Here is a 13979-nt window from a genome sequence, read left to right as displayed (position 1 = left end):
GCATAAGGGTATCTACTACATGCGATCGCACGCGAGGAACAAACCTTAAGACCCAGTCAACTGGAAACAAGCTAGCTAGCTAGCTTCGAGGGAAAAAACTGTCCGTTAGGACAGAAATCGGTAGTCACCACCAGGTATCTAATCTCAGGCAAATAACTGAGCGGTGATCAATGCAAGTAGTAGATGATGAGGAAACACCTTGTTGACTGTTAAGGTGATTTAAAGAGAATTAGGGAGCGTCCTTAGGGACATTCCCCTTTTTTCGTTGGAAGGAATGAGCGAGGGAAAGGAGACGAGAGAGAGAAGACTTAGGTGGCAGCATTCAAATCTTGCGAAGGAGATACTTGGCCGACTTGTAAAACCGGAGGGTTTTTGTCGCTTTGACGTAGCCAAATGTTGGTTTGAAAGGCCAGTCTAAAACCGAAAGGCAATATGACTTATGGCGTACACTTGCATATGACAACTACTTCTACAGTGTAAAGGTTAGGGCGTTTAGCTCACATGCGGAGGTCGGGAGGGACAACAGCGTTTTGTTGTTGTTCTAATTTGGTTAGAACATTTCTCAAATCTCTTAAGCTAGGTAGCGGACCGCACAACCTGAAACGTTCCCTATTTTCAATTATTGTTTCTTTATTCCTATTTTTCTTCATAGGGTTACACCTTTACTTGGACTATCCATTATGATAGTTAACAAAATAAATAATAATTTATTGAATAAATATCTAACACTAAAAAGAGAAAAATAAAATTAATAAAAACACTATACCTTACGTTATTAATGCCATATCTAGATTAACAATTCTGTAACACGTCAAGTATCGTATCCTAATAATGTATTATAAAATAATTAAAATAAAAAGAAGTATTTTAACATAGCTAAAGCAACAAGGGCACATGTCGTACTTGACAGTTATTCCGTTTAAATAAATATGTTTAACAGATGTAAAGCTGATTCCCTTGATGATTCCATGATTCGAAACCAGCTAATTAATATTAATGTGATTACATATCATCAACTTTCCAGCAGCCTGTACTTCTTCTAAGTTATTCAAGATGCTCTCCACAAAATTTTATAAGAATTACAGTAGTTTGAATACATGTACGCATCACATTCTATTACTAATAATAAAAAAAAGTTCGTGAAGATAATGTTTCATCTCTCTGATAAGTCTAGAAATTAAAAATGAAATATAACGAATTAAAATATCACAAAAAGAATTCAAAAACAAATTTGGTTTATGTTATCCAATCATCGTACACAAAAAACGGTACAGTAAATAAGCAAAAAAGTATTTGTAGTTTATTATTTCATCGCTATATTTCACGGTCTGTGTTTATTTCGATGCTAAATACTTCTTTTGATGTTTTTTGGTTGTTGTTATGTGTCAAATTTTGCTTGTTTCAATATGTTTTCAGTCTTTTTAATCAGCGATTTTTCAAATATAACAAGGACTTCCCTAATACGAGAGTCAAACTACAATTATCCAGAAATCGAGGTTTTCTGATATTTTTTCTGAAATAATTTCGAAATAATTTACAATGTATCGCTATTCATATTAGATGCTTGCATATATTTTGATCAGATATGTTTACTAGTGAAAATGAGAAGTAACAATGTAAACAACTGTTAAACAACCTAACCTAACTGTTAAATTAGATGGTTTTGACATTTCTCTACTTAAAATAAGTTTTCCATTTAGTATTATTGAGTTAGTTAATGTACACAGACGCTAATTATCGAACGCTTAATATTTCGTTTTTGATTTTGATTAATTTTATTGTTTTATTCGACGAAATCTGCTAAAAAATCCGTCAAACACTTCTAGAGACTTGTGATTATGCTACTCCATCATGTCTCAATCGTCATTTTTGGTTTATATTATTTAAAAGTGGTGATTTTATATGATCTCGAGAAAAGTTCGAAAATAATCAATTGAAAAACTATTAAATACTGTATTATTTAATTAAGAGTTATTTTTATTGCGCGGTTAAATAAGATTTTCTATTCCAAATAATTTCTACAATCTATACTTCATTTGTTTCATTAGTTTGATAATTATCATTAAGTAATTGTGCTGTTCCCTTAACGTCTTTATTCAGCTTAAAGCCACCTCTTAAAATATATCTAATAATTTTCTAGTTAAATCTAATATACGTTTGATGCAAAATAATCAATTAATGCAGACAGTCTTATTCATGTGATAAATGATTTAATATATGCTTTTTAATTTATACACAGACCTTGATAGGTAAAACTAACAAATCAAGAGAGTCGGTCATTGTACAAATGTTTTCACATATTGATATCGCGTTTATATTAACATCTGTTAAACTAGAGAACTATTATAAACAACTAAGCTTAACTAGCAGTTTTTAAGTTGAATTCTTATAAGTAATGATTCTATATATAGTCTATTCCAAGCTTTTTTGTACATACTTCATTTTAGAATCACACAATATTTTCCTTCTCATTTTACTCTAGTTAAAAAGAGATACAATGCTGTCTGATGCGTTCGAGCACGAAACCGAACCAGCCTGTCAAAGTCGTCCGGTTGTCAAACGTACACACAATTCTTCAAAACAATAATGATAAGAGGTTATAAACCGCCAAATGTGGTCATAATGGTTTGCTTGTTTTGATAAATTTCAAATCGCTGCTTATTTTTACTCTGATTAAAAAAGGCCGGTTTCAGACAGAACAACTTGCCTCTCTAATCAGTTACTTTGAACAGGGACTAGATGATCGAGGCTCCCTCTTACTGTTAAATATTAATTTGAATATTAGTATGGACACGGTCACTGAGATATCTCAAAAACATAAAAATATAATTTCGATTTCACCGATAACAGTTGTCCTCATACGAAGTGGGCGACGAATCAAGATCAGCTTGATGTTAGCTCATCTCAGATATTAAAAATATGAAATATATAAAAAGAGTGAGTAGTTTTTCAATACAAGCATAATTTAATACAATTATGTCAGAGGAAACTGTTAGTCTGAAAAGAATCAAAGGAAAGAATATAGAAAAGATTTAATGGAACGTCCAGGCATTGCTGTTAAAAGAATACAATTTTTTATTTCAATTTCTGTTTTTTGATGAGACATGGATATTTCATAATGGGACAAATATACCAAAAGGTCACTCATGGAAAGTTGATAATAAAAATAGTGTTGAGTAAGAGAAATAAAGTTAATGGAAACAGGTAGACGTTGGAATAACAATTGATTACATTTATTAATAATTCATTACAGATATATTGCCCTTCTTTCTGGTAACAGGACCTTCATTTGGATGACCTCGATCCATTCTAAGACAGGGTGATAAGAGTGGAAACAACTAAAGGTCTGTACATAATTAATATACAATAATTTTCTGATCTGAAAAATATATGTCCATTAAATATGTGTTTAATTGTTCAGAATACACAGGAGTGTTTGATTAAAATTTGCGAGGAAAGAAAAACTACCAACTGTTTTGCAAAGGTGGTAAAGGCATTAGGGAAAATTCAGAATATCATATATATATATATATATATATATATATATATATATATATATATATATATATATATATATTATTAAGAAGAGTGTACACAGGTAGTAGCAGAAGAAATAAAAATACAGTGATAATAATTTGACAACGAAACACACCATCGAAGGAAAAAAGAACTAAACGTAAAAAGGTAAATATACTCTCTAATGAAAGTAAAATACATTACTTAGATATACAATTGTTAATTCGGTAGATTAGGCCTCCAGAGGGATACCATTACATAAAAAACACGCCTAGAACTCTACCTCATGGGTAGTGTGGAAAAAGAGTTCAATGTTAATGTGATAAAACAACTCTAGCCTATATATTATTGTGTCTATATAGTTGAGTATAAAATACGTGTACTAGATAGGTAAAATAAGGTTTTTGTTTGTTTTTATTTAGTTATTACAACCATTATTATGTACATATTTTTTATTTTAAATTATTTGTTTGTGTTAAAAATCTCAGTTTGATTATTTTTACTTTGTAGTGAGTTCCTTATTTATTTGTTGACGTCGGTTCAATTTTTTAAAAATATTTTATAATGTATGGTATTACAATTTCATTTACTGTGTTCTGTATGTCTACGCCACTGGTTTTGAGGTTAGAACGAAAACAAACGCTTTCTCGACAGTTGTTTACGTTCGGAGACAAATTGCGGAAAAGTATTCAAACTGGGTCCTACCAGACGAGAACTTCACTGACAAACTGACCACTGTTTTCTTCGTTGGTATCACTTGGATGCGACTTGACTCTGTGTTAGCCGTGTTGAATCGAATTGACTTTGAATGATTGTTATTGCTATTATTTAGTTTTTCTTTTTAACCGGCCGACGCGGGGATCTACATGTCGGAGTGTGTCGTGACGGTTGCGGGAGGCGTCGTGGCGCACGGCTCGCCTGTGACTAACCGACGCGGGACGTCGCCGACGCCGTTCCCGAACACCGCACCGAACGATAGCGCGTCGGTAATAATAGACGCGATTTGGAGAAAATGCCGCTGTGTTGAGGGAATTTTTCACTTCCTGGATTCTGGAACCGATTCTCGTCGTCCGAAAATTTTAAATCGGCGTCTCGGGCATATTTGTTGAAAATAATTCCATGTTGCGATATCGGCGCGGATATGATTCATATTTAAAATGTTTTCAAAGGAATGTACACTTACCGGTAGTCAATGTAATATTATAATCCAAAAATTTGGAAAAAGCTTTTTTTTCTTATTTTCAAAGCTTAACCCTTTAAGACTATGCCTTATATAGAGGATTTTCCAAAATTTTCATTAATTTCGGAAATATTGCTGTGTTTGTGTAGCGGCATCTAATCAGACTGGTAACTAACAAGAAACTTTAGTAGATATTCTAATCTATAACATTTTAAGGTCAATATTACATTTTCTGCTGAAGAAATCCGCTAGCGAAGCCCATCTTCATCAAATGCTTATTTTACAAGATGTTAATTCAGTCCGCACTTCTCTTCAAGTTTGTTACACACAACCAGGTGAAACGGATCTAATATCTACTCCATGGATTCAGAAATAATCAAGTTTGTTACACTCCATATCTCAATCATTCCTCTAACCAGGTGAACGCGCTTGTTCGCGATCTGGTCGACATGCTGGAAGCATAACACCGCGTCACCGCTAAGCTTTCTCCCTTTTCCAGGCTGAAACGGCCCCATCCGTCGCTACAGTCACAACTTTTGCCCCCATACAACAGTATCCAATTGCGTGTTAACTCAGGTTCGCGAATCAATAGAATCTCCGGGTCCTCGTTCCCAACAACGGCTGCCGGATCATCGGGTGCCATATCCCCAAATTTAATGCAGTAGCAGTAGCGATCCACAGGGGTCAACTGTGAGGCGGTTTCGGTTTAGTGTATTGGTAACACATAACCCGGTCCAACTTGTCACTCCAGGGCAAGTCTCCGCGACCAGATATGCGTCATGAATTCCACCGCCTGGTTTTAGGTCAGAACAAAAAAAGGCCATCTACAATAAAACAAGCTCTTATAATAACACCAATTTTTGACATCTACTAAATCTAAAGATCTATTAAATTTAAGCAATATTTTCTCAGGATTATTAGAAGATACATTATAAATAATATACATCTAATTTACCTGAGACTAATTCTTTTTGATCTGACAGTGTTATTTATCAAAAATTTAGTATTTATATAATTTACGGCTATGACATCAAACACACCAATAAATCATGTGTCAGCAGTCCATTGGGAAACATATTTAAACAACTGAACTTATAAACTGATTAATTTTAATTCCGTATAAACGTGAACACTCCTTAATTTCCAATATTTCTATTTAGACAATCATGTCTATTTTCCCTTTTTAATTAACGTTTCTAATTATAATAGTTACAATACATCAACAGCAGATTAATAATAATTCATATTAATATGTAACTAATAATATCGATGTGAAATCGACAATAAGAATTGTATGTCGAATCGATACAAATTTGCATAATATATTTCATGAACAGTTCAGAACAAAATAAGTTCTAAAATCAGTAAGCCACTATATTACTACTTAAGGTTAATGATATCAGCATAAAAGTCAGAGAACATTCTAACAGGAATATTTGAATACGAAGAACTAAGACCTTATTAGATAAATAATTTATTTTCACATATGTTCAATCACTGCAAATTATCATAGTTTTATTGCTTCTTTCATACACTATGAAATAATTATTCTTTGATTTACTTTTTTTTTGCATGAATTACACAAATATGAATAACACTCAATATATTAGCTTCTTTACGATAAACAATAGCTTATTTATCTAAAAAATAATAACGCAATATCTGTCATATTGTCAGGATATCGTTGATTCTCTGTATTATATTATTATTGAGTATTTCAAATCCAATTCTGTTAGTAAATTTATTCGAAGTTGATAAATAATCAATAAAATTATTATTATATTGTAATATATTTGGACATTCTCATTTCTCACTACTGTCTTCATAGCCCTCATATTCCAATAAATGAACTAGTACTTCATCTACAAAACAGGAATTAGTACTAAACTTTATTAATAGTTAACAATAAACAATCTTTGCATATTCTCTTCTACTCCTGATGTACAAAACTACATCTACTTGAAACATTTTGTTGGTGCTTTTTATATTTGCTTATCAAACCTGAGATAATTTAAAATTAATACAAATAAAATTTACTGAAAAATCGTAGTAACAAAATAATACATTGTTTCCAGACCCATTTTTCTTTGCTGTCATAGTTTCACATGTCAAATTCACAAATATGATTAATACTTCTTAATATTTGTATTATTAATCTCATTTATGTCACCAGAAAAAGATGTTTGCAGATGTTCAATTAGATCAGGAAAATCTTCACTTTTGGACTGTGAGTAGTTAGTTCTTACTTTCAGATTTTGTTAATCTCCTTCAGAATGAAGCATGAGAAAACGACAATTTAGTATATGTTGTGACGTGGGGTATTAAAGCAGACAAAACAACTAATTGGCGACTTGGTTGGCGCAGTGGTAAAAGCGACAGGATAGTCCTCCTACAGTTGCGATACTTCGACGGTTCGAATCCTGCTGGGACATGGTCGTAAATTTATGTATGTTGCTGTTTAATATATGTGATTGTCCTAGACAAGAGTACAAAATCCCATAAGGAAAATGATTCCAGTTACGTCAGTAACAAGACTGGTTAAGATCTGATGGCTTCTGCAATAATTTCTAAGTTGGTCACTAGCCAGTCGGTAGGTTAATACCGAGGACCGTGGTTCGGAGCCAACGTTAACCTGTAGGTCCAGTCCAAATAAACCCTCGTTGGTAAAAAGAAGACTTTAAGACATAAAAAACTAATTAAAACGCACATTTTTAGTATTACATTCATATACTATCTGAAAGATAAGAATAAAAAAGAAAAATGTCAAATAAAGCAATATTTTTAGAAAAATTATGGAAAACTTTCGAATACATCGAATATATACAATTTTATAAACAAATTATATTATTATTTATAAAGAATTCCGAAATGAGCAAGAGGAGGAAGTGCAATAATAATAAAAAAGAACATTTCCCACCATCAAGAACCCCGGCTCAGTACAGCAGAAAATCAGGTAATAGCAGTAATTATTAAATTAAGCAGATACAAGGCTATAATAGCCGCAATTTATTGTCCTCCAAGATAAAATCAAAAAAAGGAAAATTATTTGAATATCCTAAGCAACTTGTGAGAAAAATTTATAATTGGGGGTGTTTTTAATGCAAAAAATACTAGATGGGGATCCAGAATGATAACAACTAAAGGCAATGAACTGCATAAAGCAGCTACTGAACTAAGATGTAGTTACATGTCAACTGGAAAACCAACTTACTGGCCGACTGATCAAGAGAAAACCCCACACCTCTTAGATTTCTTCATAGTAAGAAACATGACATCCAACTATATAAAAGTCGAGGAAAATTTTGAGCTAAGTTCAGATCATACGCCAGTGATTCTGACGTTGAGCGAAAATATAATAAGAAAAGAAAGAAACCCAACGTTAACAAACAAGTAAACAGACTGGGAAGGATTTGCTGAAGAATTGCATAAACGAATTCAACTAAATGTACCCCTCAAGACAACTGAACAATTAAATCTTGAAACAGAAAAATTCGTAGTAGATATTCAAAAAGCTGCTTGGAATAATACTCCAGAAATTAAGAGTACAACTAAAGGAATTAATTATCCAAAAGAATTGAAGGCAATGGTATCTGAAAAACGTAAGTTACGAAAAAAATGGCAACAAAACAGAACACCTGAAAATAAAAATAGTTTAAACAATATAACCCAAAGAGTGAAAAGAGAAATACTGGAAATAAAAAACAAAACCATAAATGACTATCTCAGAAATTTAACAGATGATAAAGAAACTGATTATTCACTCTGGAAAGCCACAAAATATCTAAAGCGCTCTACACAGTCCACCTATAAAAGACCTATGTGGGAATTGGGCACGTGACAATCGCCAAAAACCAGAAGCATTTGCTGAATATCTAGAAAAAACTTTCAAACCAAACGAAACTAATATTGAACATAATTGGCCGGACATAGAAGCTGAAAATTCGATGATTGAATTAGTCACGCCCAAAGAGTTTACCAAAGTTATTAAAGATAAGAATATAAAAGAAAAAGGTCAAATAAAGTAATATTTATAGAAAAATTATCGAAAACTTTCGAATAAATCCAATATATACAATTTTATAAACAAATTATATTATTATTTATAAAAATATAGAGGAATTAGAAAGGTATCTCCCATGCATTACCTATGAACAAGTTTAGCGTTCATTTGCCACCAGATGGCACGACTGACAATATGACTAGAGGGAAATTTAAAATATTTTATTAAAAATAATAGTAGTAATAAAAATAAAAAATGCAATAAAAGTCTAGAAATACATTTTATTTAAATATATGTAAAATCTTAGATTGCAAGTATAATGTCAAAGAAGAATTCGTAGAATTTTCTATGTTTAATGACAGTACTACAATACAATATTATACTAACAATACATTAAATGTGATATAACAAATTTAACACAAAACTTATACTTTTAATTATACAAATTTTAATAAACAAAATAAATCTAATATATACAATTTTATAAACAAATTATATTATTATTTATAAAGAATTCCGAAATGTATGTCGTCGGATAACATTTAAATAAATTATTAAAATAAACATCGAATTTAATGTTATGAAGCAAACGCGAGGATAGTTACTACACTGTATATCTTTTTATAAATATCGGGATTACTGCAACGTTCATTCGATCGGAGAAAATATATTTTTCCGTCGTCCCCAATAAAACGGACCCGAAGCCTCTCACCGGCCACTTCGAAAACGTTTTAAACACGAAGCCATCCGAAATATTTTTTCATATCGGACGAATATCTGCGACCCACATACCGTTTTTAACTGCACGGAAATCAATTTTTGCCATTTTTAAAAATACACATATGTATCGGTTTTCACTTAAAACGATCTATTTTAACAATACCGCTTTCGAATGACTAATCGGACCCGACGAGTTGTTTACGGTTTATTGAATCGATACTTCTTATCGCCGTATAAATCTTCATCTGTTATAATCTTAAATTGTGGGCGAAGGCTCTTTACGCGAAAGTACATTATCATTAACTTGTTTAAATACCACATTAAAAAGCAAATGTACGTAAAAAGTTTATCTTTAGTCGACGGCAAAATAGATTTTGTTTTGAGTTAGTAAAGTAATTACGGTGTTTGTTTTGGTACGGTTACAAGAGGTTAATATATGAACTAAGACGTAACATAATTGTTCTTTAATGGCCAACAATTATTGTAAAAATTACACTGATTTTTTAAAATAAATGTAGCCAATTCAACAAAATAAGGAGACAATGTGTTGTTCAGGCAATAATTCTATGCTTATGGTCTGAGTAGTCGATTGGTTATGATTATAAAAACTTGGTAGCACAAAATATAGAGGAATTAGAAACGTGTCTCCCATGTATTACTTGTGAACAAGTTTAGCGTTAATTTGCCACCAGATGGCACAACTGACAATATGACTAGCGGGAAATTTAAAATATTTTATTAAAAATAATAGCAGTAATAAAAATAAAAATGCAATAAAAGTCTAGAGATATATTTTATTTAAATACATGTAAAATTTTAGATTGCAAATATTATTCCAAAGAAGAATTCATAGAATTTTCAATGTTTAATGACAATACTACAAAACAATATTATATTAACAATACATTAAATGTGATATAACAAATTTAACACAAAACTTATACTTTTAAATATACAAAGTTTAATAAACTATTGAATATGGAACATTTTATATTATCTTAAATATAACTCGGCCAAATACAAAGCACAGTACAATATATATCTTGAAGATTATTTATTTATTTTTTTTTCCATTTTTGACTTTTGCTATTCTGTTCACTTTTCTCATCCACCAAAACAAACAACACCTAACTATTTTCTTTCTAATCATGTCTCGTTGAGAATGCCCAGTACAAATGACTGTGTCGTACCGCCGGGCTTCAATAACTTCATTGTTTTCAAATCAGTTACACACAGTAAACATTACAAAAAACTTACAATTTAAATAACAACTGGAAACCGCATCCCTGTGAAGCAGTGCTCTTCCATATTTCGATTTGTAATCAGCCTGTGTAAAATGTACACTACAAGAGGTTAATATATGAACTAAGACGTAACATAATTGTTCTTTAATGGCCAACAATTATTGTAAAAATGACACTGATTTTTTAAAATAAATTTAGCCAATTCTTGAAAATATGTAAAATCAAAAAGCATAATAACAAATAGACAAAAAAAACGTATACAAATATGATCATTTTTCATACAAACCCTATTTTCATATTATTTAATATAACAATCCTTATTCCATAGTAACCTACTAAATTATCGTTACAAAATTTTTTCATAACATTTTAATAATTATTTATACCTCATACACTTATTTTCGCATTGTTTGTTGCTAATAAATAATATATAAAATTAAATAATAAATAATTATGTTCCCTAAACAAACTTTTGTAAGTATAAAATTAACCTAAAAATGACTTCCTCACTACAACTTTCGTAAACAACAAAGCGTGGCTGTGAAACCTGTCAAAGTCTTTTAGAGTAAATGAGCATGAGCAATTCTAGCTCATCCACATGCAAGCCAAGATTCTTTTACAGTCATCTATAAAATATATAACTTTATAAAGATGCATTTATGGGAGATATGTACATATGTTAATAAAGAAACGCCAAATAGCACCTACAGAAAATTTAAAACAAGTGGAGTATGATATTAAGAGAATACGGAATGATAATGAATAAAATTGAAATTACAGTAATGGTGAAGTATGAAATGAAATAAAATGAATGAAAGCGTACAAAGCACTTTACAGCTACTACATATAGCACGACCAATAAGACAATGGTTATTCGGAAAAAATATGTTTTTATGTCTATCTGTGAGATGTGATGACTAAAGTATTTAGAATTAAAGGTTTATAACAAAATAGGAGTATTGTTTGTGTTTATCGCAGTTAATTCCATTAAAACAAAATAATTTTGAAATAAATTAAAAAAAAATATTTTAAACATTGAATGCTTCATAACCAATATACCACTTAAAACTTCAAAAACTGGTTAATATATAAACAGAGAGATATTGTTAAAAACCTAGTCATTTATGTACTACTATTGTTATTTTATTACATTTCTTAACATTAACATATAACAGCAATGTATGTATGAACTAAAAATTAAAACTATTGTCCTTATTTTACAGTAATATAGTTAAAACTAGAAATAACAATGTGTTCTCCGCTTTCTTATAATAAGAGATAATGTTCTCCATACTCAAAATTAATCAACAACAACAACCTTTACAAAATCAACTCAGCAACAAAAAGATATCTTGATTCATCAAAATGTAATCTTAAAAATAACTATTAAACAGAAGCAAAGCTAAATAAAAATACGATGTATCTAATTATAACTTCTATATTTTATCGGGCATTTTAATGGATAAATTATAAATAATATAGATATAATTTACTTGGAACTATTTCTTTTTATCTGACAAGGTCATTTTTCAAACGAGTAGTGATTGTATAGTTTACGACTATGACATCAAGCACACGAATAAATCATCAGGCATTCATGTGTCACCAGTTCATTGAAAAAAAGTTTTTAACAACTGAACTGGACAATCTTAAAACAGTCATAATAGCTCTTAAACTAAAAGTTGTCAGTGTTTTAAGATTTAAATTCGTGTTAAAATGATTGCTGATCGAGATCATCCAAACAAAGGTGCTATTAACCATTCCTATTTCCAGCATGAATCACAATATATCTGCAATTAATTATTAATAAATGTTATGACTAATATAATTTCAAAAAAATATCAATTGTTATTCCAACGTCTACCTTTTTCCATCAACTTTAGTTGTCTTAACACTATTATTATTATCATATTGCCATGAGTAACTATTAGGTATATTGCCGCATTCAAAAATATCCCTGTCTCATCTAAAAACACAAATTGAATTACTAAGTTTTTTGATTTTCTTATATACTTTAGAAATTGTATTATTTTAAAATCAAAGCCTGGAAGTTCCATTAGACCTCCTCAATACATTTCAAACAGTTTCCTCTGAAATAATTGTATTAAATTATGTTTATATTGAAAAAACCTTTGTTTTGGCAGCATTGGGTTGATGTTTTAATATAACCCGATATTTGCATCTCATAAATTCATATTTCATTCATATATTATATTGGCTGATATACCAATATCATTGATTTAAGTCAAGTTGAGAGTATCTTCCGACCAATCAATACAGTTGCTTCATTTTGAGTCTGATCTACTCTGCTTTTTGGCTAACGTGATGTTTACAATTTAACACCAAAATGGATGCCAGAGTATTTAGCTTAAGGAATTGGTTAGTATCATAAAGTCAAGTGACATAATTAGGCTTTTGTTATTTTGCCGCAATGCAAATTTAACATGGACATATTTGAAGCTATTAAGCTTATGTCAGGACCTAGTCCATCTGTATATCTTGTTGAACCAACCTTTTGCCATAATAACTGGTTATCGGTAAATATTCCAAGTTCGTGTTTATTTTGTTGTTGGAATATTATACAGGAATGGAGCGAAGAAGTTTAAGGGATGGGAATGCTCGTTCATGCGAGAAATTTTATCTTGAACCAATATGACTTCAGCAATTGATAAAACTCGTCTCTCGTAGCTGCAATTTGCTCATCTTATAGATTAATGCCAAATGGTGTCCGGTCATGGATAGAAAAAATTGAAATCTGGTATATTTATAAAAGATTTAAAACGTTTTATTTCCAGTTCATCTGTTTTTCAAGCATAATTACTTGCGTCACTTTAAAACATTCCGAAACAAATGAAAGTGAATATCATCAATTCTGAGGGCCCGTTTTAGGATTGAGGTTATTATGAATTTCCGTTATGAACTTACATTGGAGAAACCCATAGCAGTTATTAAGTTTTTTCGTCGTTACGTCGAGCCTATTAATTTCGATAAATTTTAATACGTGGTACTCTAATTGGTCTTCTAAATCTTATAATACTTTTATAATATATAATTTTTTAAATAATGTCGTTTCAAACAATACTATAGCATCTGTCTCAACACTCAACACTGGCGTAATGTACTATGATAATCATATTATATGGAATTGTATTTTAGAAATATAATTTCTTTGGCCAAAAACAATTATAAAATGAAGTAAAAAATAATTATTAAAAAATAATTAAATTCAAGTCAATCTCGTATTAACCACACCATAAATATATTTACAGTATTTGGTTTTTATTCAACAATCATGTAACAAGTCTATATATTAAAATTG

General features: G+C 30.5%; 1 protein-coding gene across 10 annotated transcripts in view; it reads right to left on the bottom strand.

The window, feature by feature from the left end:
* The window catches only part of LOC143196635 (uncharacterized), a 61442-nt gene extending 56955 nt beyond the window's left edge, over positions 1 to 4487 (bottom strand). For 5 of the 10 annotated variants that reach the window (XM_076404491.1, XM_076404496.1, XM_076404494.1 and 2 more), the window contains exon 1: positions 4222 to 4487. The gene's annotated coding sequence lies outside the window, so the exon portion shown is untranslated. Of the gene's footprint in view, positions 1 to 4019 lie in introns of all 10 variants that reach the window. The other 5 variants (XM_076404497.1, XM_076404493.1, XM_076404492.1 and 2 more) reach the window with 5 other exon arrangements.
* Between the last annotated feature and the right edge of the window lie 9492 nt (positions 4488 to 13979).

Source organism: Rhynchophorus ferrugineus, unplaced genomic scaffold, assembly GCF_030347505.1.
Source record: "Rhynchophorus ferrugineus isolate W39M unplaced genomic scaffold, kcgeb_rfMv2 rfM4, whole genome shotgun sequence".
Lineage (NCBI taxonomy): Eukaryota > Metazoa > Arthropoda > Insecta > Coleoptera > Curculionidae > Rhynchophorus > Rhynchophorus ferrugineus.
The sequence above is the reverse complement of the archived record's forward strand: the minus strand, read 5'-3'. Positions and strand labels throughout refer to the sequence as shown.